Source organism: Callorhinus ursinus, unplaced genomic scaffold (assembly GCF_003265705.2).
Source record: "Callorhinus ursinus isolate GAN/ISIS: 27379988/994484 unplaced genomic scaffold, GSC_fseal_2.0 scaffold7, whole genome shotgun sequence".
Lineage (NCBI taxonomy): Eukaryota > Metazoa > Chordata > Mammalia > Carnivora > Otariidae > Callorhinus > Callorhinus ursinus.
This window is the reverse complement of record NW_027397069.1, coordinates 23,891,306-23,917,261: the sequence shown is the minus strand read 5'-3', so window position 1 is coordinate 23,917,261 and position 25,956 is coordinate 23,891,306. Positions and strand designations below refer to the sequence as shown.

The window sequence follows — 25,956 nt, the reverse complement described above, 5'->3', positions numbered from 1 at the left end:
TATTTTAAGTACCTATATTGCTGCATAAAATGGTTCTGTGCGGTAGAATTTTCTATTGCAGGAGATTTATGAAATTTTGTCAAAGTGGTAGATCATGCTGAAGTCAGGGGAAATACTAGCACACTTTAGGTTGCTTTCTATTTTTAATTAAGTTTGAAACTGCATCTTTGCACTTGTGAGTGTGCATATAAATATATGTAAGTGCAGACGTGATTAACAATAATGCTGATCTATGCAGACATTCAAATTCACTCACAAAATGACCCCCTCCCATTACAGAGCAAATTACTTAATTGAGGCTGGGGCTGTGTAATCAGAATGAACCAGAAGGAGAATGGCGAAATTTGACCAGCATGGTTCATCCTCGCTTATTTTAGCAGCTGAGGAGGCAGGGATTAAACGAGCCCTATAGGGTGCTGACCGGGATTTCCAAATGGAGATGAGCCATGAAGACTAAATGCTGTGTTACTTGTTGTGTTTACCATGTCCATAAAGGTGAAGATTGACTGAGCTTGCGTGCCTGACTAAAGGCCATTTATTTATTTATTTATTTTTAAGATTTTATTTATTTATTTGACAGAGAGAGACACAGCGAGAGAGGGAACACAAGCAGGGGGAGTGGGAGAGGGAGAAGCAGGCTTCCCGCTGAGCAGGGAGCCCGACGTGGGGCTCAATCCCAGGACCCTGGGATCATGACCTGAGCCGAAGGCAGACGCTTAACCGACTGAGTCACCCAGGCACCCCCTGACTAAAGGCCATTTAAATGCTTATTCGGAGGGAAAAATCTGGGGAGAAGTTTCCAAGGCACCCTTGAGTATTAACCGGGATCCAAGTTATTCAGGTTCCAAAATACTAAGCCAGTATTAACAACAGTGGAGTCAAGGGCAAATAACCACGTCAGATGCACAGAAGTGAGAGTCTACAATGAAGAAAGCAGAGAAAAAAAGAGAAACAGATACATTGCAAACAGTAAACTCTCTCTAGACATGACCCAATTCACCTTAAGGTCTCCTCCACCTCTACCCCACCTCCATTCCTCTGGATCAACCTCTTCTCCAAATTTCCAGTGCACCCGCAGTCCATACCGTATAACCTACCATGTAATTATATAATCTTTTGTCCTGTTCATGTTGTTTAATATGTAATTGTTTTCATCCTAACTAGACTTAAATTCTATTTGGAGTTCAGGAACTACATCTCATATATGTGCATTTTCCCCAGGGCCTAGCACAGCTTTATGCACATTAAAAGTTTCAGCAATTGCTCATTGGTTGAGTCAGTATCAAGTCCTTTTTGCCCTCTAGCAAGGATTGATAGCAAGTACCATCCATTCTTCGTCCATCATACCGCATCTACACCTGTTCCAGTGTTCCTACAAAACACATAAACATATACACTAAAATATATGAGGATATTTTTCTATTTATTATACATTTTATTCTATAACTTCTTTTTTACACAACCATACCTATAGATTTCAACTCATGCTTTCTAATAGTTGGGTATAATTCCATCATGTAGTTGTATCACAATTTATCTAGTCATTTCCCTTGCAGCCATTTATTCCAATATTACAATAAATAAATTTATCCATGTCATTTTATACTTATGTTTTTATTTCTTTGTAGAGTCCCAGAGTAGGGCTGTGGAGTTAAAGGTTATTTTGCAAAACTGAATTACTAAATATACCTCCAGTTTACTTTTCCAAAATATTTAGTAAGTCATTCTCCTACTATTTGCATATTTCAATGTCTACTTCCCCACACTCTTGACAGCACTGGGTATTATCAAACCTTTTTAATATTTACCAAGACAAAAGGGTTAGGATCAAGATTAGAGCAAAAAATGGTATCTCACACTTTTGTTTTGCATTTATCTGCTAGTGAAGGCAGGTCTCTTCATTGTCCATTTGCTTTTCTTCTTGTAAGAATTGTCTTTCATAGTTTCCTTTTTTTTAAAGATTTTATTTATTTATTTGAGAGAGAGAGAATGAGAGATAGAGAGCACGAGAGGGAAGAGGGTCAGAGGGAGAAGCAGACTCCCTGCCGAGCAGGGAGCCCGATGCGGGACTTGATCCCGGGACTCTGGGATCATGACCTGAGCCGAAGGCAGTCGCTTAACCAACTGAGCCACCCAGGCGCCTGCCTTTCATAGTTTCTACTCATCATTATATTTAATATATAGGAGTTATCTGTATATAAGGGATATTTTTCATTAATAAATGATATACATAATGTTCTTCCAGGTAAGTCTTATATATTTTTTAACTCCTGAAGGATAATGACCATATCTTAGAGCCTATCTCCCAATCCTTTCTTGCTAGCAACCAGGCAGAGCATATAATAACATGCCCATTGAGAGGATTCAATAAGTACATTCAACAGCTTCAACAAATGTCAGTCAAAAGTGATTTGGTCATATGGTTAAACTGAGTAGACAAATACTCGTTGCAGAGTGGTGCATTCAGTATCCTAAAATGTCTCCTTGATCAAGAAAGGCATTTCCATTTTAGTCAAAACTTGGCCTCCAGGTTAATGCCTATCCTTAGCTCCAGCCTCACCCCGGCTTAGTTCCAGCAGAGAAGACTTCATATAATGCTTTTGAGACCAAAGATAATTTGTGAAAATATAACTGCAGAGGATATTTGAGGGGGGAAAAATGAGGAAAGGGATTAAAAGGGAGCTTTTGGTATGCATGCACTGCACATAGCAGTGCAGACCAATGTTTTAATTCTAGCACAAATCTACTCACTGTGTGGTACGTAGGCCCTGTCTTTGCTTACACAACAAAGGGCAGAACATTAAGATGCACACAAATGAAGACACATTAGAGACATATGTAAATATAGCAAACATTTACACTGTGAATATCAAGAGGAAACTTATTTTTTTTGTGGTGGTGGCAAGAAAATTTACAAAATCTTCATTCTAGCAAAATTCATTACTATTTCAGGGATTTGGGGAACAATCTAGATTAAACTATGATGTGAGGACTTGGTGTGAATGAGGTGGAAAAGTAAATCAGGAAAATTAGAATGTAGGTGTAGGAGATACTCCTTCATGTTTTGAAAAGAACTGGTTCATGGATAATCCAGGGTGCTCTGAAGGAAGATTCTGAAGTTTGAGATGGGGCAGATAAGGCTTATGCATCCATTCAAAGAGAATTAAGGTTTGATTCACCATTCTGGAGGCTTGGTCATTTTCATTCCCAGCTGATGGAGCCACCTGCAACTCTACCACCAATTCTCCCTCTGATTGGATTTATAGGGACCCTGTGAGCCCTGCTACACAAAACCAATAGTTCAGTGAAGTAATTTTGTTAATTGGATGTCACCGACTAATTGAGGTATTCCAAATGGAACACTCCCTTTAACTGATAAGTTATATGGGCAGAAAAGTGTTGAATTCTAGAATTCCATAGAACAGAATAATATATAGAAAATAAAAATCATTTTCAAGAAATGTTTAATGACACAGGGAAAATGCTCATATAGGTGTACTGAAAGAAGCAAGATGTAAAACTGTATCTAGATACTGGCTTCATTTCAGTAAAGGACACACACATATATTTTGTATGTAAAAGTGCAGATAAAAGATGGAAAGAAAATACCACAAAATGTCAACAGCGCTTATTTCAATGGGACTTTTCAGTGATTTTTATTTTCTTCTTTTTCCTTTTTTACTTTACAAATAATTTTAAGATGAGCATTGTTATTTTTAAATCATCAAAAGCTATTTTAATATAAATATTCTTTTACAGTGTTACATTTTTTAGATTACTTTTTAAATTTTTTTTATTATGTTACGTTAATCACCATACATTACATCATTAGTTTTGGGGGGTTTTTTTTGTTTGTTTGTTTGTTTGTTTTTAAAAGATTTTATTTATTTATTTGACAGCGACACAGCGAGAGAGTAAACACAAGCAGGGAGAGTGGGAGAGGGAGAAGCAGGCTTCCCGCCGAGCAGGGAGCCCGATGCGGGGCTCGACCCCAGGACCCTGGGACCATGACCCGAGCCGAAGGCAGACACTTAACGACTGAGCCACCCAGGCGCCCCATATCATTAGTTTTTGATGTACTGTTCCTTGATTCATTGTTTGCATATAACTGATTTTTCGCTCAGATGATTCTCCGTCATATTTTGCCCTTTTATTTTCCCTCAGCTAATTAATCTGAATTCAAACTTCTCCTCATCCCATTTCCCATTCCTGCAGTTTCCATTTCTTCACAATCCTCTTAACCACCTCGGGAGGACTAAGCTATGGGGGGACGGGGAATGGCGTGCCCACCAGTCTTTGCTTCCAACGTTCCCACACTACCTCACATGCGGTAAAGATAAAAGGAAAGAGGAGGAAAAGATTATGAAAGTTGCTTTCGGATTCAAGTTTAACCATTATACATCTGTCTTTTCCCATGAGAAATTTTCATACGAGAAAGGAAGTTTACAAGATTTTTAGGCAATAACTCACAAACTTGGTTCTGACAGTTTGTGGTTTATCTATCACCTATCTATTCGCTTATTTTTGAGAGAGTGCTACAAACTCAAGCATATTTCAAAATGCCCTTGTATGTCTTAATACAGTATTGAATAAAAAAGTAAACAAAGGCTTTAAGAAGAAATATATGGAGGGATTTCTTCACCTGTAAAATTTGTGCTGTGTGGATGGATAGTCTCCATGTGATTTTGTGGCACTTAATTTATTATTATTGTTATTATTTAGGTTATGGACAACACGGTGAAATTCACCTTATAAAATTGGGTTCATGCACTAGTGTTTTTCCTTATTTGTCATACTTGCAACATGACACAAAAAAATGGAAAGATTATTGACTGTAGCTCCACCAACCAGAATATTGCATTTTTACACACACAGTTATGACTAAAAGTCAGGAGTGGGAAGGAAAGGAAGGTGGGATAAAATTGTGGTTTCTTCTTCATCTACAACAACAACAACAACAACAACAACAAAGGGTCTTGCCATCATACATTTTACTTATGTGGGGGAATTTTCAAACACATGAGAGCAAAACTGGGTCTTCTTGGCTCTTTGTCAAAGGGTTATCAGCATGTGTGTGTTCTGAAATACTGGAATAGCTAATAAACAGTAGAACCAGAATGTGAGCCAGGCATTCTGACCAGAGCTCTCACACTGAAGCCTTACCCTGCAATGATGAGCTAACTCCCAATAATCTGTGACACTTTCTACGAGTGTTTGCATAGAACGGGATCCTGTCTTAACCACAGCAGCTGATTTTCAAATGGTGAAATTCCTGGCACCACTGGAGTTGCTGATCTCAAACCGGAGAAAGTTAGAAATAGATTCTTGCTTTTCTTTGCCTCCAACTTTTACATGTGGTGTGAACTGAGTTTAAACGAGAAAAGTGACAGGAAAAACAAAAACAAAAAACAAAAAACAAAAAACAACTGAGAGTCAGGAGCCCTGCGTCTGGTCTTAGTTCTGCCCCCCGGATAACTGACTGCTTTTGCACAATTCAGACTTCACACTTCTTATTTCCATGCACAAAACATCAGAACAAATGATTTCTTGTTTGGTAAGTCTACAACTAGACCCCGATCTTCCCTGCCCTGTCCCCTTCCCTACATCGCCACAGCAAATGGTGAGAACAAGTAACTCTGTGTGAGTGTGAGCACATGAGTGTATATGTGCATTGTCCAGAATTTATTCATGTGGTGTATGATCTGCTCTAGATGGGAAAAGTTGAAAATAATTAGGTAAGTATTTATAAAACCGTGTCCAAGCTTTTTGGAAAGGTAAGAGAACTTTTATCCCCCTCCTATTGCTAAAATTACAGAATGAGATTCACTTCAAATCTGCTTCAGTCAATTTTATTTTGTCTTTTAATTTCAATACCTATGACCTTAAATTGTATGTAACAGCACTAATTTGAGCAACAAAGGCAAGGACAAAGAATTTCTGAATTATCTCATGTCATAGAAGCCTGATTACTTGTAACTCCGTACAGCCGCAGGTATAAACACAACAATTGCGGGTGGGATTCAATCCTGTAAAAACTCAGTTGGTAAAATTGGCCTGATTTGCCTCTAATTATACAAATCTGAAATGTGTCTTTCTTTTACCAAACCTTAGAAAATGCAGAACGAGTGTTTGATTTGGAGAAACAGGACCACAAAGCACAAAGTTGCCTTGACCATAGTTTGTGCTCAATAAATATTTACCAAAAAGTTATGTGATAGTGGATTTTTGGCCTGACTAGTCCTGATACTGCTTTAAATCTCCACTCTGTGCTTGTAGCTGCTAGATCATAAGAGCTGCCATGAATTAAAGAGCAACACTTCAAAAACACAGGGTTGGCGAATGGCCCGGAGTCAAGCCAATAGGTGGAAAATACAGGATAAAACCCTTGAAATCCAGCTCTCCCAAGAAGGCATGTTTGCTTTTTAGCTGACACAATATACCTCCACCCCAATGACATTTTCCCCCCATCATGATAGCTAACATTTTTAATCCGTCTTTCACTATAAATTGCCTATATGTGTCTGTTTAAGGCCACTTGACTTCATAGTCCATTCAAAATGCAATTTAAAGACACTCATCTAATCCATTTCTTCTAAACAATGAGCCTAGTTTGATTGTAGGAAAAGAAATATTGAAGAATCTTCTAGGGAAGCTTTGAACACTCCCAGAGAAAGGGCACTTTCAGGGAATGGGTAAGTACTTTGAAAACCCTAAGGAGCTTTGTAGCTAGGGATGACCTTATAACCCCTCAACAGCTTTTTGCAAACAAAATCTTTCAAGCTGCATCTAAAAGACTGGTGAGCAACAATTTGAAGAATGAGGTTTTCTTTTGTGTCCGATTACAGAGCTCAGCAGTTCTAACCTTTTTGTTCTATTATATTTCTGATCTAAACAAGGAATTATTTATTACCAGAAAATGGTGGTATTCAGATCATAAGCCTCCTCAGAGCCTTGACTTTGATCCTCAACCGTATTCGGGGATTTAGGGAGGAGAAGTCTACTTATTTGGAGAGAATCCTAAAATCCACTCTGAGAAGCTGCTTCTCCAGATAGAAGGCACTCAGGGCTCTGGTCATTGAAAATGAACCTGTCTTACAACTCCTTGATTTCAATTTGTTATCATAATGCAGTTTTCCCAGTACCTTGAAGTTTTAATTTCCCACGTATATGAAATTTCTTCTCCATGCCAAGAAGTAAATGTATTTATTAAAAGCTTAATTCAATGTGAATTTTTGACGAAATTACCAAGGGATTAGTTCACATTCCTCCATTAACGTTTCCTGGTAATAGTCGAGGGAATATTCACGATACAACAGAGGACAGGCCCCTGGATATATACATGTTACACAATGTTTTGCTCTGCCCCATGTGGAATTGGGGTGCCATTGCTAAAACTGAACCCTAAAGATGTTTAAAATCTTAAATAAAGTAGCTAGGAAAATTATCATTTAAAAGCAATATTTAATACTCTTTGATACTGTTTTGGGGGCAGACTATTCCTTGAGTTCTGGGAAAATCATCCAAATTTTCAGTTTTTCAAACATAAAGCACAGACGCTCTTCTGAAATGGAGATGCTTGAGACTAGCATCTACAAAGAGCTAAACTGCTCTGGGTGGTAATATAAAGCAGTCTCTTGTAGAGACAGTGTTGGATCTTGGCAAGTTATATTCCCTTCAGAGAAATGTTCATTTTCTTAGTATGGACTGAGTTTCCCTGTGCCTGTTCTGGGAGTCTGGGAGGGACAGAAGTAAGATGGGAGAGGTGGGGAAGGAAGGGAAGAGGGAAGGAAGGATGGGAGAAAAGAAGTAGCTGTTAGGCAACTTGTACCTGTGGGCCCAAGGCTGAAGAAGAAAACTGTTTTCAGGGGAAACTGTGAAACATGGGGAAATGTGGAAATGTTTTGCGTATCTGTATTGGGAAGCAGAGATGCAAAGTCATTATAATTTCCATATTAATGGAAATGTGACCTCATTTAAATATGCCCCTACTTTATTCTCACCAGTTGATGAAATTTAGACATACACATTACATACCAGAAGAATAAAAGGTTCCCATGTTACAGATCTTTTTACCAAATTAATATTTGGCCTGTTTTAGTGGAGGAGAAATATGGTAGTTTTATATTAACATGCTATAGGTAACATTTAGTCCGATATTTTAGTTGACTACATTAAGCAGATTTTTAAGTTGCAAAATATCTTTTAAAAATTGCTTGAGGGGCACCTGGGTGACTCAGTCGGTTAAGCATCTGACTCTTGATTTCAGCTCAGGTCATGATCTCAGAGTTGTGAGATCAAGCCCTGTGTCCAACTCTGCACTGGGCATAGAGCTTGCTTAAGATTCTCTCTTTCCCTCTCCCCCTGCCCCTCCCCCCTCCTGCTCTAAAAAACAAAACAAAAAGCAAACAAACAAAAAATAGCTTGAGTGGAGTTTCTTAATACCTAATGATTATTCTATAATTTGTGATTTATTTATAAAAAGGATATATTCTTATTGTAATGACTCAAGCAGTTCAATATGTATTTGTTGATTCACCGCTTGTGTGTAGGAAACACCCCAGGTAAGTCCTGCCTTCTAGGGGCCCATACTTTCTTTGACAGGTAGAAATGTGTACAGATAATGGCAAGACGGAATGCAAAACATTGCAGTTGAGATAATCACGTATGTTCAGAAAGTCCTGAAGAGGCTGATTTCACATGGCCCTGGTGTAATCGGGAGCTTGGGTGGGGATGGGGGATGGGGGGTGAGAGGTCAGGGAAGATTTCCAGAGGTGAGAATGGTGGAGTAGCATTAACAAGGACAAGAAGCAGGAGTAAGGTGTCCTAAGACAGGAAATCACGGTTGATGCGGGAGGTCGTAAATACGGAGGTGCAAACGCTAAGTATTTGGTTCAGTGAGAGTACGCTATTTGAAGTGGGAGCAAGTGGATGAGGAGGTAAGCAAGCTGAGCAGAGGCCAATATGCTTGAAAACTTGGATATAAAGATGAAATTTCTGCACAGCCAAGGAGATGCCACAAAGCCCAAAGCCAAATCTAAGATGGTTAATTTACTTCTAGTATAAAAAAAAGGTCTAACACATTTTGTTACTCTTTTTTGAAACCTATGGGAGAGGCGCCTGGGTGGCTCAGTTGGTTAAGCGACTGCCTTCGGCTCAGGTCACGATCCCGGAGTGCCGGGATCGAGTCCCGCATCGGGCTCCCTGCTCAGCAGGGAGTCTGCTTCTCCCTCTGACCCTCTTCCCTCTCGTGCTCTCTATCTCTCATTCTCTCTCTCTCTCTCAAATAAATAAATAAAATTTTTTTAAAAATGTTTAAAAAATAAGTAAAATCTACGGGAGTTTAAGTCAACGAGTAAGTTGTTATATGTAGGAACCCTTATAGCAATGAAGACACAACTTCTTGCTAACAAGGGGAGTAAGGAGAAGCATAAAAAGCAGACATAAGAACCTAAACACTCTGCAGTTTGGGTCACTGAGTATAATCTACTCCATAAATTGACAAACTTTTTCTATAAAGGCCAGATAGTATTTTAGGCTTTGTAGGTTGTCTGGTATCTGTCATAACTACTCAGCTCTACCATTGTAGCATAAAGTAGAAACACACTATACACAAATGGATGGGCATGACTATGTTCCAATGGGGCTTTATTTACAGAGCACATAGAGGGCCACATTGGCCCCTATCCTGGTCTAATGCCCCCTAAAAGGGGTGCTGTATTAAAACACAATACCATAATTGACATTTATAGTTATGACCTTAATTCAGCAAAAAATATTTTGATTTTGTTTGGTGATCTCCATTTAAGAAGTCAGGACAATTTGTAAAGCATATTACAAAAAGTCTATCTAGAATTAGAAAGAATTTTGGTAACTAAGGGATAAATATTAAGCAAATGAGAGAAAATAACCTAAAAAGAATAGGATATTTCCTATATGTTCACATAGCTGAAGTTTTTACTGCTATAGATTTCTGTGCCAGCATGTATATAATGCTTACACATGTGGTCTACACCCGCACTGTGCAACATGGTAGCCACCAGACACATGTGGCTATTGAGCACTTGAAATGTGGTTAGTATGACTGAGGACATGACTCTTTAGCTTTATTTATTTTTGAGTTAAATTTAAGTTTAAAAGCAGATACGCAGTTCAGTGATTGGAAAACTTTAAAATATATTTGATACAACTTGGGTAAACTGTTTCAACGTACCTTTTGGAAATCTAAATACAGATCAACTATTTTTCATGAACACTTAGCATCTGACTTGAGCTGTGGATGGCATTATATTTCTCTTGGACAAAATGACCAGTATGTCTATCTCTCTATTGTCTAGAATATCACATGAAGGAAGCCAACATTTTTCCACCTATATTTGAAGAGTCAAGAAAGATTAGACCACAGAGAGTTTGTGCCCCAGTGAGTTAATGGGAGAGAGGCAATTAAATCCATAGTCCTATTATTTCGGGTCTTGGCTCATCCTATTGAACTATAATGTCTTACAAACTCTTAATGGAATCAAATCCCCCCTGAGATAGCTTTAAATCCACATTATTTGGCTAAGGTGAATTTTGATGTTTGTGAGTAGACCAGTAGCTGAAGAGATCAATTGTAAACCCCAAGAGATAGGTTCCCTTGCCCTCGCCCAGGCTGCGAGACTGAAGGGGCGGCCCAGCACCTGCAGTTCCAACAAACACACATATCCTGATGACTCTTTGCGAAAGAGCCAACAAAACCCAGATTTGCTCTTTGTCTGCCACATAAGCTAAATGTATGACAGTAGAAGTAAAACCAGACCCAGGTAAATGATTCACAGTTAAGTTTTCTTCTTCTTTGCCACTTCTCATTCAAACCCAATAACAACAAAGATAAAACTCAAAGGCAAAAAAAAAAAAAAGAATGACTTATTTCTAACAACCTCCAATTTGAGATCTCAACAAGAACATTTTGAATAAGTTTACAACAATAATTATAATTGTTACCTATACTTCTTCCCTGCCCAAAGCCCAAAGAGTGATAATCAGAACATTAACAGGGTGTACACACTGAGCACCATCCTATCAGAATGAATGCTGGCTGAAGCTGGAAAGGAAGTTTCTGCAGCCGCTTCATTCCAGGTCCCCATTATTCCTTACCTCCTACCACGTTTGCTTTGTATTCCTAGCCTGAAGTTCCAGATGACCTCTAGAGGGCTGCACTGAGCTTGCAGCCGCTTTGACAAAGACTGGAATCCTTCCCAGCTCTCGCCAGATCTCCCTGCTTATGGTACTGGAGCTGGCAGTCATTGCCCCAGACCTGCAGTTTCTGGCTTGGGTCATCACCCAGAACAACAGCACAGCCTCACAAACAACAGTACCACCCACCATGAGGCCTCTGCTGAAGACCCTGCCCCATCTCGCCCATTGAATTCCATCTTCCACCTTCACAGTAGCTGCAAATCTACCTTTGGATGCAGGACTTGACTACTCCATTGCCCTCATGGAGACCTGCTCTCCCCCCAGCCATATACTCTCCATCCTCCCCACCCCTATAACCCTGTCAGGCCATATCTCAGCCTTCCTCCAAGATCTACCATCCTCTCAATGTGTGAAGACTCCCTCTGTGCTCATGTATCTTTATTCTCATTTGCCTCTGGGACATAAATGGATGAATGTTTTATTTCATTTGGTGGTTATTTCTCACATGTTATGTTCTGTCTATATTTGTAACTTGACAAAGAGCTTTAAAAAAAAACTAATGTTAACTAACTGGAACTTAAGTAAAAACTTTAAAAAAAACTAATTTTTTTTTTCTAAGTATACAGTAGACTGGATAAACAAAGACTGGATCATGATATATTCATTCCATGGATATTCCATGGAATAGACACTAAGAATAAATGAGCTACCATTACCTTCACCAACGTGGGTCAATTTCACAAACATCGTGATGAAGTATGGTTGCATTTACATGAAATTCAAAAGCAGCCTACACTAATTTATGACTTTAGAAATCAAGGTAGTGGCTACCTCTGAGGAAGAGGAAGAGGAAAAGAATTTTAAGGTGGCTCAAGGGAGGATTCTGGAGGCTAGCAATATTCTATTTCTTGCCCTGAATGGTTATTACATGGAGGAGTTCACTTTATGACAGTTTATTGAACCATACACTTATGTTTTGTGCATCATGTATGTGTGTTACACTCCAATTAAAATGTTGAGAATTTGTTTCCAATAGACAGGAAATAAAAATAAAATAAATTATGTTCAGTATTCAGTGATGAAGGCTGTTTCTCAAGTGTGAAATAGGTAATGAGTACTTTTGATTTGGGAAACCTCATTGACATTTCTAATGGTGCCAGAAATTTCACCATTAGAAATCAGCCTTTGTAGTTAAGGCAGGATCCTGTTATACACAAATACTGGTGGAAAGTGTGTCACATGTTATTGGGGGTTAGCTCATCCTTATAATGTAGAGCTTCATGTGAGAGCTCTGGAGTCAGAAGGTGCAGCTCCCATACTGTGTCTACCATTTACTAATACTTTTGTTCCATTAAAAAGTACTTCAAGACTTAGACTGAAGGCACCAACCATTTTATTTTCTCACAGATCGTGTGAGTCAAGATTTTTGGGAAGTGTTCATCTCAGTGATCCTTTTGCTCTGTGTAGCATTGCATTGATTAAGATCACTCAGTGATTCTCAGCTGGCAGATGAACTGGTCTGGAGGGTTCAAGACAGTTTCATTCATAAGTTTGTTACTGGACATGAAATGACTCAAAGACTCAGATTGCCAACAAGAGCATTCACACATGACCTCTCTGTGAGTTTGGTTTCTTCACAGTATGGAAGCCTCAGGGTAATCAGACTTCTCACATGGCAGCTCAGGGCTCCAAGCATGAGCATTCCAGTGATCAAGGCAGAAGCCACATTGCCTTTTTTGTTCCAGATACAGAAGCCAAGTATTGAAACAACAGCCATACTCTGTCAGGTGAAGTGGTCATAAGTAACCCAGATTCAAAGGGAAGAGACATAGGTCTGATTCTTTAATGGGAGAAGTCACAAGGTCACATTTTCAGAGAACATGCAGAATGAGAGATACTGGTGCAGAGATCTGTCAAAATAACCATCTACCATACTTGCTGTGTGACTTCAGGTAAATCTTTTAAACTCACAAAGATTGTTACTTCATTTGTAAAATGATGGTAATAAAAATAGCCATCTCATGGGATTACTTTGAGGACAGATGAGAAAATACACATTAGGTGCTTAGCACAGTGCCAGGCTCATGGTAAGAGATCAGGATAAATTATTTATTTACCTCTACATTGAAGTATCAGGAACTGAGTAAAGTTGAGGGGGACAGAGAGATGGCTCCAGAATAAAAGGCAGAGGGTAGACTTGGGCAGACAGGCAGAGAGGGAAGGAACAAGCAAGTTGCACAATAAAGGATGTTTTCCAAGAAGGCAATGTGGCTCAGAAAACAATGCTGGGCAAGGGCAAAAAACAAACTTTCTCAGCTTCACAATTTTTCCTAGGATTGCCTTGGTATTTTGTCAGGCAAGCAGTGGGAGATGACTTGTTTATAAAAGTCACTTTCATTAGAAACATCAGATTGTCTTCATTCTTGGGGTTGCCAAGGAAAAATAAAAGAGGGACCCTGCTTTTGACACATTCTGACACTGATAGCAAAGAGTAATCTTTCTTAAGTCTCTAAACAAATGAACACCAACCTTTCCGGGCCATGGTGGTACCCTGGGACTTGCCACGGAAATGGAAGAATGTAACAAACTTTAAGTGAAATAAATGGATCTCTTCCAAACAACTCCCAGATGAGCCAGGTGAAGGGAATCTGTATTACAGGATGTTTTATTAATACTTAATGGAAAGAGCCAAAAACCCTTTGCCACTTGGCAGTTGTGAAATAAGCCTCTTTAGCCAATGATAAGAACAGGAGGCTATGTAAATTAACTCTTTGCACAGAATTAATGTAAGGTTTTCAATCACAGAACTGGCTTAGTGAGCATGATGCATCAGTTGGCAACTAGTTAAATGGTGTTCTATGCCATTTTTTTTAACTGAAAGAAACCAGAAATATATGAAAGACAGAGTAGATAATAAATCTTATTGCAAGTTCTCTACATAGATTTAAGGCCACCCTTTCAGTTTGTCAATCAAGAATACTTATCAAACACCCAGTGGATACTAAATTTGAGCTGTGTGGAAGCCAAAGCTTCTACAGTCTCAGAATGAACATACAAATTTGAGGATGGCAAAGTCATGTTGATTGTGATTCTATACAAAGGAGATGATTGCAACATTGGACTTTGAGCTTTCTATCAAACAAACAAAAATTTTTAAAAACTAAAATATTTGCTCAGTTCCTACCATGGGCACAGGCCTTGCTATGTACAGTGAGATATACAAAGTTGAGTAAGATCCAACTGCTATTGTCATATGTGTCATAATCTAGTGCAGGAGACAGGGGCAAACATCAATAACCCTTTTATGAAGCTCATAAAGATCGAATATCATAATAGAATAAAAACATCATTCTTTGGGGATATTTGAAATAGAGTGATTCATTCTAACAGGGGTATAGTGAACAGAGAAGGTTCATTAAATAAAGTGGAATTTGAGTGAGAGCCTTAAAAAGTAGGTAGTGCTTTGGAGCAATGTCTATGGTCTAAGAATATCCAAATAGAATGAGTGAATTTGGCAGGCTCTAGGAACAGGAAAATACGGAATATTCCAAGAAGAAGGAGCTGAATGTACTGTGAGATCCTTTTGTTTATTTTCAACAACTTGCTGGCACATGGTAGAAGCTCAAGAAAGGTTAAGTAAATGAATAAAGCATTGGGGGATAGATATAGAATTAAAAGGATAAATAAAGGGGGAAAACACAAGAAAAGAAAAAAGAAAGAAAAGAGAAAAAAAAGAAATACTTGAATGTCCAGTCCAAAAGTTCAGACCTTATTTCCTATGTAATGACATGACAGATTGATGCCATAGGACAACCCAACCATATGGGTTAATCATGAGAATGAGAATAAGAGGGGTAGTGGCAAACATGAACTTCTCTTCTGTTTATTTCCCACCAACTCTCATGAGTTACAGATGGGGTGCTTGCCTAATTCGTTAAATTATAAGAATGGTGTGGCAGACTGAGAGCTAAGTTATCATGATTTTACTTCCAACTCTGTAATTAGTCTTTCTCCAAAATATTTTCAAAAATTCTCAGGACCTGATCTAATCCATCTTTAAAATGAGATAACTGTGGGGCGCCTGGGTGGCTCAGTTATTAAGCATCCGCCTTATGCTCAGGTCATGATCCCAGGGTCCTGGGATCGAGCCCCTCATCAGGCTCCCTGCTCAGCAGGAAGCCTGCTTCTCCCTCTCCCACTCCCCCTGCTTGTGTTCCCTCTCTCGCTGTGTCTCTCTCCATCAAATAAATAAATAAAATCTTAAAAAATAAATAAATAAAATAAAATGAGGTAACTGTGGGAATAAAAGGCACAGCATAAGGAATATAGTCAATGTTATTATAATAGGGTTGTATGATGACAGATGGTAGCACACTTGTGGTGAGCATAGCATAACATATAGATTTGTCAAATCACTATGTTGTCCACCTGAAACTAATGTAACATTGTGTGTCAGCTACAGTCAAATTAAAAAAAAAATTAAAGAAAATTTTGATAACTGTGATAATGGTTTAAGCCTTGAAGATACAAGGGAAAAAAAAGAAACACCAGAACAAGGTCAAGTCATTTGACTACATAAGAAATGAAAACTCTGGTACAAATTAAAAAAGGCTAAAAGAAAAATGCAATAAACATACAGTAAAAAAAAAATACAGTAAATAAAACAGATAAAATATATTTGTTATATAAAAATATTACTGGGTTTGGTAAGAAAAATACCAAGAAATCAATAGGTAAATGGTAAAAAGACTAAGTTAACTGAGAAATTACTCACATAAAAAGAAATAGAAAGCAAAACAGGAAGTATTCAACCTGGACAGTAAGAAAAATAATGCATGTTAAAACAGATGCCATTTTCTAGATGAAGAACAACTATGCTTTAAAGTTCATAGCCAATTCTGCCAGGGTTGCAATAAAACATACACTTTTTACATTGTTGTGGAAGTATTATTAATTAGTGCAACTCTTGGAAATCTACTTGACAGGATGTACAAAGAGCCATAATAAGTGTGAATCCCACTCATGGGACTTGACCTAGAGAAAAATCCAAAAGAAGGGAAATTTATAGATTTGAAGAAATTATAATTATAATAGTAATTATAACAGCAAAAATCTGAGAAAGGCAAAGTAAATTTAACAAGCAGGTATTGAATGTCTACATTGTGCTCTGTGATAACAGTGAAGAAAACCAGGAGGGTACGGCTGCCGCCATCATGAGCTCAACCAAGGCAAAGCTTACTGAGCATGCTCAAAAATGAGAGGCATTCAAAACGTTTACAAAGGGAGGCTATGAGCCTGCCGTGAGCCTGACCTCTTAAGGCCGAGGTGCTGATTACGGGAAGCCCCTTAGAATTACTTGCGGAGCTTTTAAAATATATACCTAAGCTCCACCATTAGGAGATTCTGCCTCAGGATCTACAGATTTCAGTTGTGGTTTTCCTGGTCCAGTTTCCCACACTGAGAAGGTGTAAAGAAAATACACTCATGTACCGATGTGTCTGACATTGCTGATCAGATAGTCATGTTTGTCAAATGCTCCGTAAAAGCATCACAATGCACAATCATGAAAAATTAAATTGCTATAAAATATGGCTTCCATTCATAGGGTGCTGATGACTCTAAATGAATGTTTTGTTTGCATGAATGTTAAACCTTTAAGTGACTGAGAAAGTGTTATCATAAATATAAGTGGTAAATTTTTGTACTGGCCACCAGAGAAATAAATGACTAAAGTCTAAATGGATTTTTATCGTTCATCTTTGCTCATACCACTTTTAAAAACTGAGTGTCTATTATTAAAGGTATTCATAAAAATATATAATTAAATCTGGAACTCACTAGCAACCCTTCCTTCTCTCTCTCTCTCTCTCTGTGCCCATGACATACAGTCCCCAAACGGAAATTCCACTTTGTCTATATTGTGTAAGAGTACCATCTTAACTGTTCCGTTTTTCCATGCTATAATTCTCAAGTTGTTTCCAATGTGTGCGATTTTAACAAATCCTAATTGGTTGCACATACAGCCTATACAGTATTAAACCACTTCTACAACACCTATTTTCCGTATGCAAATCAGACAGAAACAAATGTTTGGCCCCAGCTGGGCAAAATGTCCCATTTAGAATTCTTTTCCTCTTCTTTGTTCTTTGATGTTCTGCAAATGAGCTTTAGAACTCCACTCTTCACACAATTCAATTTTACAGACCCATTATCTGAGATATAATGTGGAGGTTAAATATATCAGGGCAGCCATTATGTGAAAATAATTAACAGTAATGAATAATGCACTAATTCCACTGATGAGAGATGGTTATATGTGTAATGAAGTGTTGGGGCAGCCCTGACAAATGAAATTAAAATATTTAAACACTGTTTTATGATATTACTTTGCTCATATAATTTCCTTTACCTACAATGAGCCACTTGGATTATCGTCATTATCTTGACAGCTCTGAAGGATGAAATAGTGCGGGTTAATGTGACAGCGATTAGTCAGCGGGAAAATCCATCACCCAGGGCAGAACAGGCTGAGGCAGAAAAGGCCTCACGCTGTCCTGTTTCCAACACGAGAAGAATGATACTATCAACATCACTTCAATATTAAATGGATAGAATTATCTTGTCATTCAGTTACAGCCTCTGAAGAACTACCTATTTGTACCTGCAAAGGAAAGGTCAGCCTTTCTTAATCACCCATAAAAATATGTTGATGGATTCTTTATATCAATAACAGTGACAGGAACAAAGACAGGAAAGAAGCATGACAATTTAAAAGCAAGAAGTTTCTCCCTCAAGTCCTTACATTTGCCCCGTAATTTCTACTTAAATTAAAATTGAATTTCAGAGTCCAATTTGTTGAGAGGGACACGGGTGCCTACTTCCTCTCCTTCCTCTGAGATTATTACATCCGACTCCTATTTTGAAAGTAAATTCTGCCTCTGCCAAACTTCATTCCATGAATATTCTTTGGAATCATTATTCCTAACCCTGTGTGTGTGTAACTGCCTTTTGAGAGGTAGCAAGTTTGAATTTTTAAAACCTGGTGATCTGATAATCTATCTGCTCTTCATTAAAGTTGATATTAGAGTTCACTTTAAAATATGTGTGGGGAGAGGAAGTCATTGGTCACATGGGTGGGCAGGGCTATTACATCACCAACATCCCCTCACATTGTCATCATTCTAGTTTCTAAACTGACAGGAGGGATATCGTGTCCAGAAATCTTTTCTCTATATAAAATGCATAAAAAAGGTAAAATCCTTTTTTTTTACTTCATTTTTCTTTTGCTTCAAAACAATTGTGAATAAGTGGAGAAATTGCTGCAATTAGAACAGATTTCCAGAGACTTGTGGTCTAGTTTTCTCTTTGCCTTTGGTTACAAGATGACTTGCTTTGATTCTGCTCCCATGAGTGTAAAAAAAAGGACATGCTCATTAAAGAATAAAGTCTAAGTTCTGCTCCACTTTCCTTTAACTAGTTCTGATATATTGGAAATCCTCTTGTGCAACAATGCATCATTATTCAGAGTGTGAAAAACAGCTTATTTCATATGTTAATATTTAAAGTTAAGTTTGAAAGCCCATTTCCTTTATTTCAAGCCAGAGTCTCTTTGCAGAATAACAAGGGCATCAACTCCACTAGCAAGCCTTTGCTGGCCTGGTCCTGCTAACATCAGGACACAACAGCACAACTAGGAAAGACCAGTATATTCATAAGCACTTTTCAAAAGATAAAATAAATAACTCAGTATCTCCTCTACTGCATAGGTATAACAATAGTATAGTTACCCCTACATCAATAGGATAAGTATACAAATACCATGAAAGCCTCATTTAGGGATTGAAATGCTCATTATTATCTGAATGGACAATCAAAGCGCAATATGATAAAACACTTGTCAACACAAATACTAGAGGAATGCAATAAGCTTATGTAAAAGGTAACATTAATTATATAACATCAGTCTATTCATAATAGAACCTGCAGTTAAAATATCAAGACCCATTATATAAGGGGTGGTATTATAGTTACTCGATAATTTATGTAGCCATCTAATTTGCAACGTCATACTCGAATGCTAATTTATTACCAGCTCCTATTGCTAGCTCAGCTATACTTAAGGAAAAACCAAAAAAGAGAAAATTTATGCAACACTCAAAAACTCTGTGTACACAAATTTGAAAAGTGTATGACATCATGTATAACATACGTCTCTATCGCAATAGGAAATAACCCTTGAAAATAATATTATCTCTTTCCCTTACTTCCTGCATTTGGTTTGAAAAAAAAAAATTACAGTTTGCTTCAATTATCTGACAATGAAGTGCCCCAGTAATAAATCTAACATTAAAAAATCATTTCCAGCAAATTACTCCCATAAAATCAATGAAGGTCAGGCTCAGCTGTAGCAACAAATAAATGACATGCTATTGACAGACTAGATGGACTTAATTGTCATTTATAAAGGTTAAGGGGATAAAACAATCTAATAGAAAGCAGATGTTTACTAAACAAAAACAAAACAAAACAAAATAAAAAAGGAAATGCATGAGATAAAGCGAGTTAGGCATGAACAGCCTCAACGTTCTTCTGGCCTGGTCCCAGGGCAACAACCCCAGTCATTCCAAGCGTCGGCAGCATGCCTGTTTGATTCGGTCAATATTTATCTGCTTCAGGGCTGCTTTGTGATCTTTCTACCTTTTATATGTTGAAGTCATGAAACAGATTTTCTGCTAATAGAAAAGGAAGAATTGATAAAATTGAATAACAGTAGCCAGGTTAAAAGCAGTTTGACCCACTTCAAAATTCCAGTGGTTGTATCTTTGAGAATAGCAAACACTGAGAGAAGACAGCTTGCCATTTCTCTGATAGGAAGGAAAGAAGCCTGCTGATTGTGACAGTGGTCTTCACCAGACAGAAACCTAGATTTTAAACATTAATATTTTATTCAAAAATAATTTCAAAAAAATACCTTGTTTGTAAACACTAGAACATAACCAAATCAATCTGGAAGGCTCTTTCTAGCTAATAATTTCTCCCTCCCATAAATGTTCGCAATGTTTAGTATGGGATGATGGGTCAAACTGCTTTGCTTGTGCAGATTTCTCAGAATTGACTCCAAAACTTGTCCTACCTGGAAACGTCCAGGATCTTTCCTCTGAATCATAACATGGACTCTCAGTTACTGCTTTAATGGAAACGGGAGCATACTGAAAAGATCAAGGTCTCTGGAAACCATAGCTTCACAGAATCTCTAAAAGTGAAAAGGACCATAGATCATTGAACCCAACGTCTTGGCTTCAAGTTTCAGAGGAAGAAACCCAGAAGCGGACGGAGTAAGAGAATCTTCCCTAAGGGGCTAGGTCAGAACTAGCTCCCCCATCACCTGACTCCCAAGGCAATGTTCTTACCACACTTAGCCTTGACCTAAAAAAGCAGAATATTGTCTGCTTCTTACAGACAACTGTTTATCAAAATATACCCTCTGGTGATCTCAAGGGTGCCCACAATTACATTCTTCATTGCTTAAAAGAGCAAGGACCAAGTTTCTCAAATGAAAAACTTTTCTCTCCTCCCCACAGTGAGCAACTCCCCAAAAATCTGGTCCTTCCTCACTTGGACACCCCAGTCACTCCCAAGCCTTAAAATAGAAAGAAAACAAGGAAAGAGGAAAGGAAGAAAGTAGGGAGGAAGGCAGGGGGAGCAAGGGAAAAAGAAAATTCCAGTTAACTTTAATCTCCAAAATTGACCTACCTATCTCAAATCCTTCGCATAAAGTTAAAAAGCAAATAAAAACCTTCATATAAAAAAAGGAAATAAATGTGAATTTTTTTTAAAAGAGTTTATTTATTGGGCGCCTGGGTGGCTCAGTTGGTTAAGCGACTGCCTTCAGTTCAGGTCATGATCCTGGAGTCCCGGGATCGAGTCCTACATGGGGCTCCCTGCTCAGCAGGGAGTCTGCTTCTCCCTCTGTGACCCTCCTCCCTCTCGTGTTCTCTATCTCTCATTCTCTCTCTCTCAAATAGATAAATAAACTCTTTAAGAGTTTATTTATTTATTGACAGAGACAGAGACAGCGAGAGAGGGAACACAAGCAGGGGGAGTGGGAGAGGGAGAAGCAGGCTTCCCGCCGAGGAGGGAGCCCGATGTGGGGCTCGATCCCAGCACCCTGGGATCATGACCTGAGCTGAAGGCAGACGCTTAACGATTGAGCCACCCAGGAGCCCTGATATTTTCTTCTTAATGAGTTCCTCAATGTTGAGAAGCTAAAGTCACTAAGCCTTCTCTCAGTTGTTAATAAAAGAACATTTGTTCAAAATTCAAGCATTAATTCTCAATCCACATTCTTTTGCTAGTAGACCTCATTTCGTAAAATATTTCATTTATAATCACAATGTTAAACACTGTTTTACAGTGTTTAAATGTGTTTACAATGTAAAACAGTGTTTTCCTGAAGACAACCAAAGTGGCAAAAGGGAATTTGTTCTTAAAAGGAGAGCTGTATTATAATATAACCCTAAAGTAATATAACTTCCTCATATGTGGAAAACCTGAATTCTTGAAGCTACAGCTCAAGAGACTGTTAGTAGCCTTGTTAGTACCATCTATAAAGTGGAAATAAAATTTTTTAATCTTTTTATTCCAGTTGGACTTTATAAAGATGGATAAGTCCAGGTTTGGTACCCCCAGTAGGTAAAGTGGGTAAAGACATACAGACAGGCTTGGACAGAGTCCAGGAACAATCACAAATGATTTAGTTGCTCCCACTTTACACCTCCAATTCACACTCCACTCTCAGGCACACCTACCAGGAGAACCCGGTGTATGCACAGAGAGCATTTAGCCATCTGCAATTCAAGTGTGATATCAGTATAAAAGCTTTTCAAAACTATAACTCAAGCATAGATTTCTCTCTCAAGATTATCATCCCTTTTCTTGACTTCTACCAAGATGGCTTCAAAATCAACCCTGGAAACAGAAATCATCACCTTCCACTGGACATGTATCTACTGGCATATTTGCCATTTCTCCTAATGGCACTATCATCCTGACATCAGCTTCTCCATCCTCTTCTCTTTGCCCAAGCAATCACATACCACCAATTCCTATTCCTGTTGCATGATCATTGCCACATTTCCCTTTCTTTTCACTTCCAACAAACCAATGTGGCTCAGCTCTCATTACTTCATGAAGAAGCAATATCCCAAGAGACTGGCCTCCCATCTTTTCTCTACCTCCAAGGATCAAGTTTCTCAAATGAAAAACCTGCAAGATTTGATCCTGACTACAGAATCCAAACACTTCAGTCTCCTTTCCAAAACCTCGCAATCTGACCCCCATCTTTCCCAACTAATATAGAACACTTTCCTCCCAGTTTTATCCACAGGATCCCTGCTCCTCATCATGTACCATTTCCCCAGATGCACCTTACAAGTTCCCTCCTCAGCACTGGGCCCGGATGAAAGATGGGGATTCCTGCACTTTGTACCTCCATTAGTTCTGAAATGTCCCATCTCCATCTCTCCCACCCAAATCCCACACATTCCTCAAGGCCGGTTAACTAGTCTCCCTGCTTTCTGCTCAGAGATGATTATTTATTCTTGCATTTATTCATATTTACCTAATAAGTGTCTATGATAGGAATAGTATTACTTTAGGGACCAAGAAAAGATGAAACTGAAAAACTTGGAAAAGTCCCTTAAGGTTACCAAGCTATGAAGTAAACAAAGCTTTTTCTTAAAGATCTCTCTGGTGTAAGGTGGAAAGTAAGAAACACCATAAGAAAGAGCTGCTAAGTGCCACAGAGGCAGAGGAAGGAGAGACCCGTTTAGCTGAATAAAGTGGTAGTGACATGTGCCTTGGAAATGAGGAATGGGCAGTGTTTGGGCAGGTGGATGGAGGGAAAAGACATTTTCTGTGGAGGAAACTGGACACAAGTGTGCTCCAGTGAATGAAGGGTAGTGGTTTTCTATAACTGTCTCGGCAGCGGGCCCCTGATGTTGGTTCCTTTGTAAAGGCAATGGCTGCTGGAAAGCTTCTGTTAGGGAGCCCTTTCATGCCTAATATTGGTAGGCTATGCAGTCACAACTTAAAAAGAAAGATCTGACAATCAACTTTATGAACCCTCAGCTATAAGCATCTGTGCATAACTGTATAATTTTTAAACCTAATTGGTTGGAGAAATTAACATAATTTATAATATAATAAATTATAAATTTATATATAATAAAACATAAATTTATATATAATAATATAAATATAATTTATAATAACATAACACATAAACACTGTTAAAAATTCAGGATCCTTCAGATATGCAAGATATAAGAAGTGCGACAAGATTTCCAAAGATGACGCTGTACCCCGTACCTTCTGCTTTTTGACTGATGCAGACACAGTCTATGGTAAGGTGAGCATGATTACAATCTGCCTGGAGAAAGGAAGGCTGAGTCACCACTTGATAACTGTCATGGAACACAGCACTCCATGAAACATGTGGCACGGGATGATACAGATAATCCAAGACATACCTTGAATCCCACTGAAGCCATGGTTTTTTAAAATATTAACTATAGGGCACCTGGGTGGCTCAGATGGTTAAGTGTCTGCCTTCAGCTCAGGTCATGATCCCAGGGTCCTGGGATCGAGGCCCACATCAGGCTCCTGGCTCGGCAGAGAGGCTGCCTCTCCCCCTGCTCATTCTCTCTCTCTCTCTCTGTATCTCTGTGTCTCAAATGAATAAATAAAATCCTTTAAAAAATAAAAATATGTAAAATATTAACTATACAGGCACAGGGATCATGGTAGCTAGAAGTATGGTATAGTGCAGGTTATACAAAAGTCATTCTAGTTCTCATTGTTTTCAAGTCTAGTCTTCTTTAGCAAAACCTGACCTGGTGATTGGCAATTTGAGCCAACTGAAAGAGATAGTTGTCAAACAAACACAATTGCTCAACTCTAATCAGGTTTCTTGGAGGGAGGCATTGGTTCCACACAGATTTGAATGAGCAGGCATACTGCCTCAAAGAAAAACTGGTATTGACTACGTGCTCCCTACACCATAACTTGATTGGAATCCTGGCTCTGGAGCATTCTCTCTGTATTTCAACACATTTTTATACTTAAAATACATGTAAAAAATAATAGAAAGATTTGAGAAAAAAATTATCTTTAACTGAGACTTAAATTTTTTTTCCATTTATTCTGAGCTGAATAATTTCATTCAAGGTCCTCAATGCATTCCAGAAACTCAATATGATTATGCTACTTGATAAAAAAGACTATGGTACAATGATGGCACATTTCACTCTACCAAATACCAGGTAAACAGAGGAGTCAGAATTGCTCATCAATTTTTCTCAATGCCCAGATCAATACATAAACAAATAAGAAAGTAAACAAAGTAACTTTAGTTACTTTGTAACTAAAGTTACAAAGTAACTTTAACAAAGAAAGTAATAACGCATTCAGAAGGCCCCCAAAAATGCATATAAACTTACTCAATGTTAAAATTAGGATTTCCCACATATGGTGTGTTTAAGGATGCATTTGGCCACAAATATCAGAGCCCAACTAACAGAGGCTAAAATAATGAAAGACATTTAATTATCTCACACAGCAATCAGTCTGGAGTGGTTCCAGAACTGGCTCAAGAGCTCAAGGAGGTGAGGGAGTTGAGTCAGTGTCAATATCACTAAAGGCTTTGTGCTTGTGGTAGGAGAACTATTTGAGTTCCAAGTATCTTACACACACAGAGCAGTGCTCTGAACAGGACAATGGTCTGGGATTATCAATATGGCTGCACAAGTAAAACTGGAATTCTGCTGACAAGAAAGAAGGAAAGATGGCTCTTATATAGTAAGACTCAGAGGGGTTAGGGTTCTTCATCTTCTAAGAGTGTTCTCACACTTATACTTGAAATCAATAAACTCCTCATGTCTGACACTACAACTCCCCAGTCCACACAGCTCTTTGAAAAACCAAAGCAGAATCTCTCCCCATCAGTCTAGTTCCTTCTTTCTAGAAGAAAAAGAAAAGATAAACTATCAATGTGAAGTTTTTCCTTTGTCAGATGTAATGTTAGGAGGCAATAGACAGTTCAAAACAAGCAACAGATAGTCTGATCATGGGAGAAGCTGAGAATTGATGGTTCACTGTGGGGGAGGGCATAACATGGCTTTACCAAGATGATGGAGATAATTGAAGGTAAAACTAGCTACCACTCCATACTCTTACTACCAGTCATCAATTCACCAACTTCTACTCACACTTCATCATCAACTCAAGCAACAGCAATTAACTTGTTAAAATTTCCACAATTACGAGAATGGTAAATAATGATGTGTATGTGTGTGTGTGTGTGTGTGTGCGCGCGCGCGCGCGCGCACGGGCGCGCGCATGCGTGCGCATGTGTGTGTGGTTTATCCAGACCCAGTGATAAACCTACAATTCTGCATTTATTTATTTATTTTTCCTGGAGTTGTAAAACTGTCAGATGACATTTGTTTACTGAGGATATTTCCAACAAGATAAACACTAAGAACACAGAGACTTTAAGTTATGATTTAGTGCTCAGAAAATTACTTTAAAAAAATTTTTAAGTATATTTTTAGCATCTGAAAACATTTGAAGGCCTAAGGTTCCAGGACATCTTGAAATAAAATAGGGTACATTTGAAAAATGTAAGCCAGGTTTCTAGGAAAAAATATAAACAGAATACAAATGTTCAATAAGAAAATAATATTGCTAAAAGAATGTAAAGGTGACAGTGACAATAAACTG

At 38.3% G+C, this 25,956-nt stretch overlaps 1 long non-coding RNA gene across 1 annotated transcript in view; it reads left to right on the top strand.

Moving 5' to 3' along the window:
• The first annotated feature begins 5,175 nt into the window (after positions 1-5,175).
• The window catches only part of LOC141373046 (uncharacterized), a 28,145-nt gene continuing 7,364 nt past the window's right edge, over positions 5,176-25,956 (top strand). Inside the window, exons 1-2 of the long non-coding RNA XR_012378675.1 lie at positions 5,176-5,554; positions 23,478-23,584. This is a non-coding gene — a long non-coding RNA (uncharacterized lncRNA). The remainder of the gene's footprint in view (positions 5,555-23,477; positions 23,585-25,956) is intronic.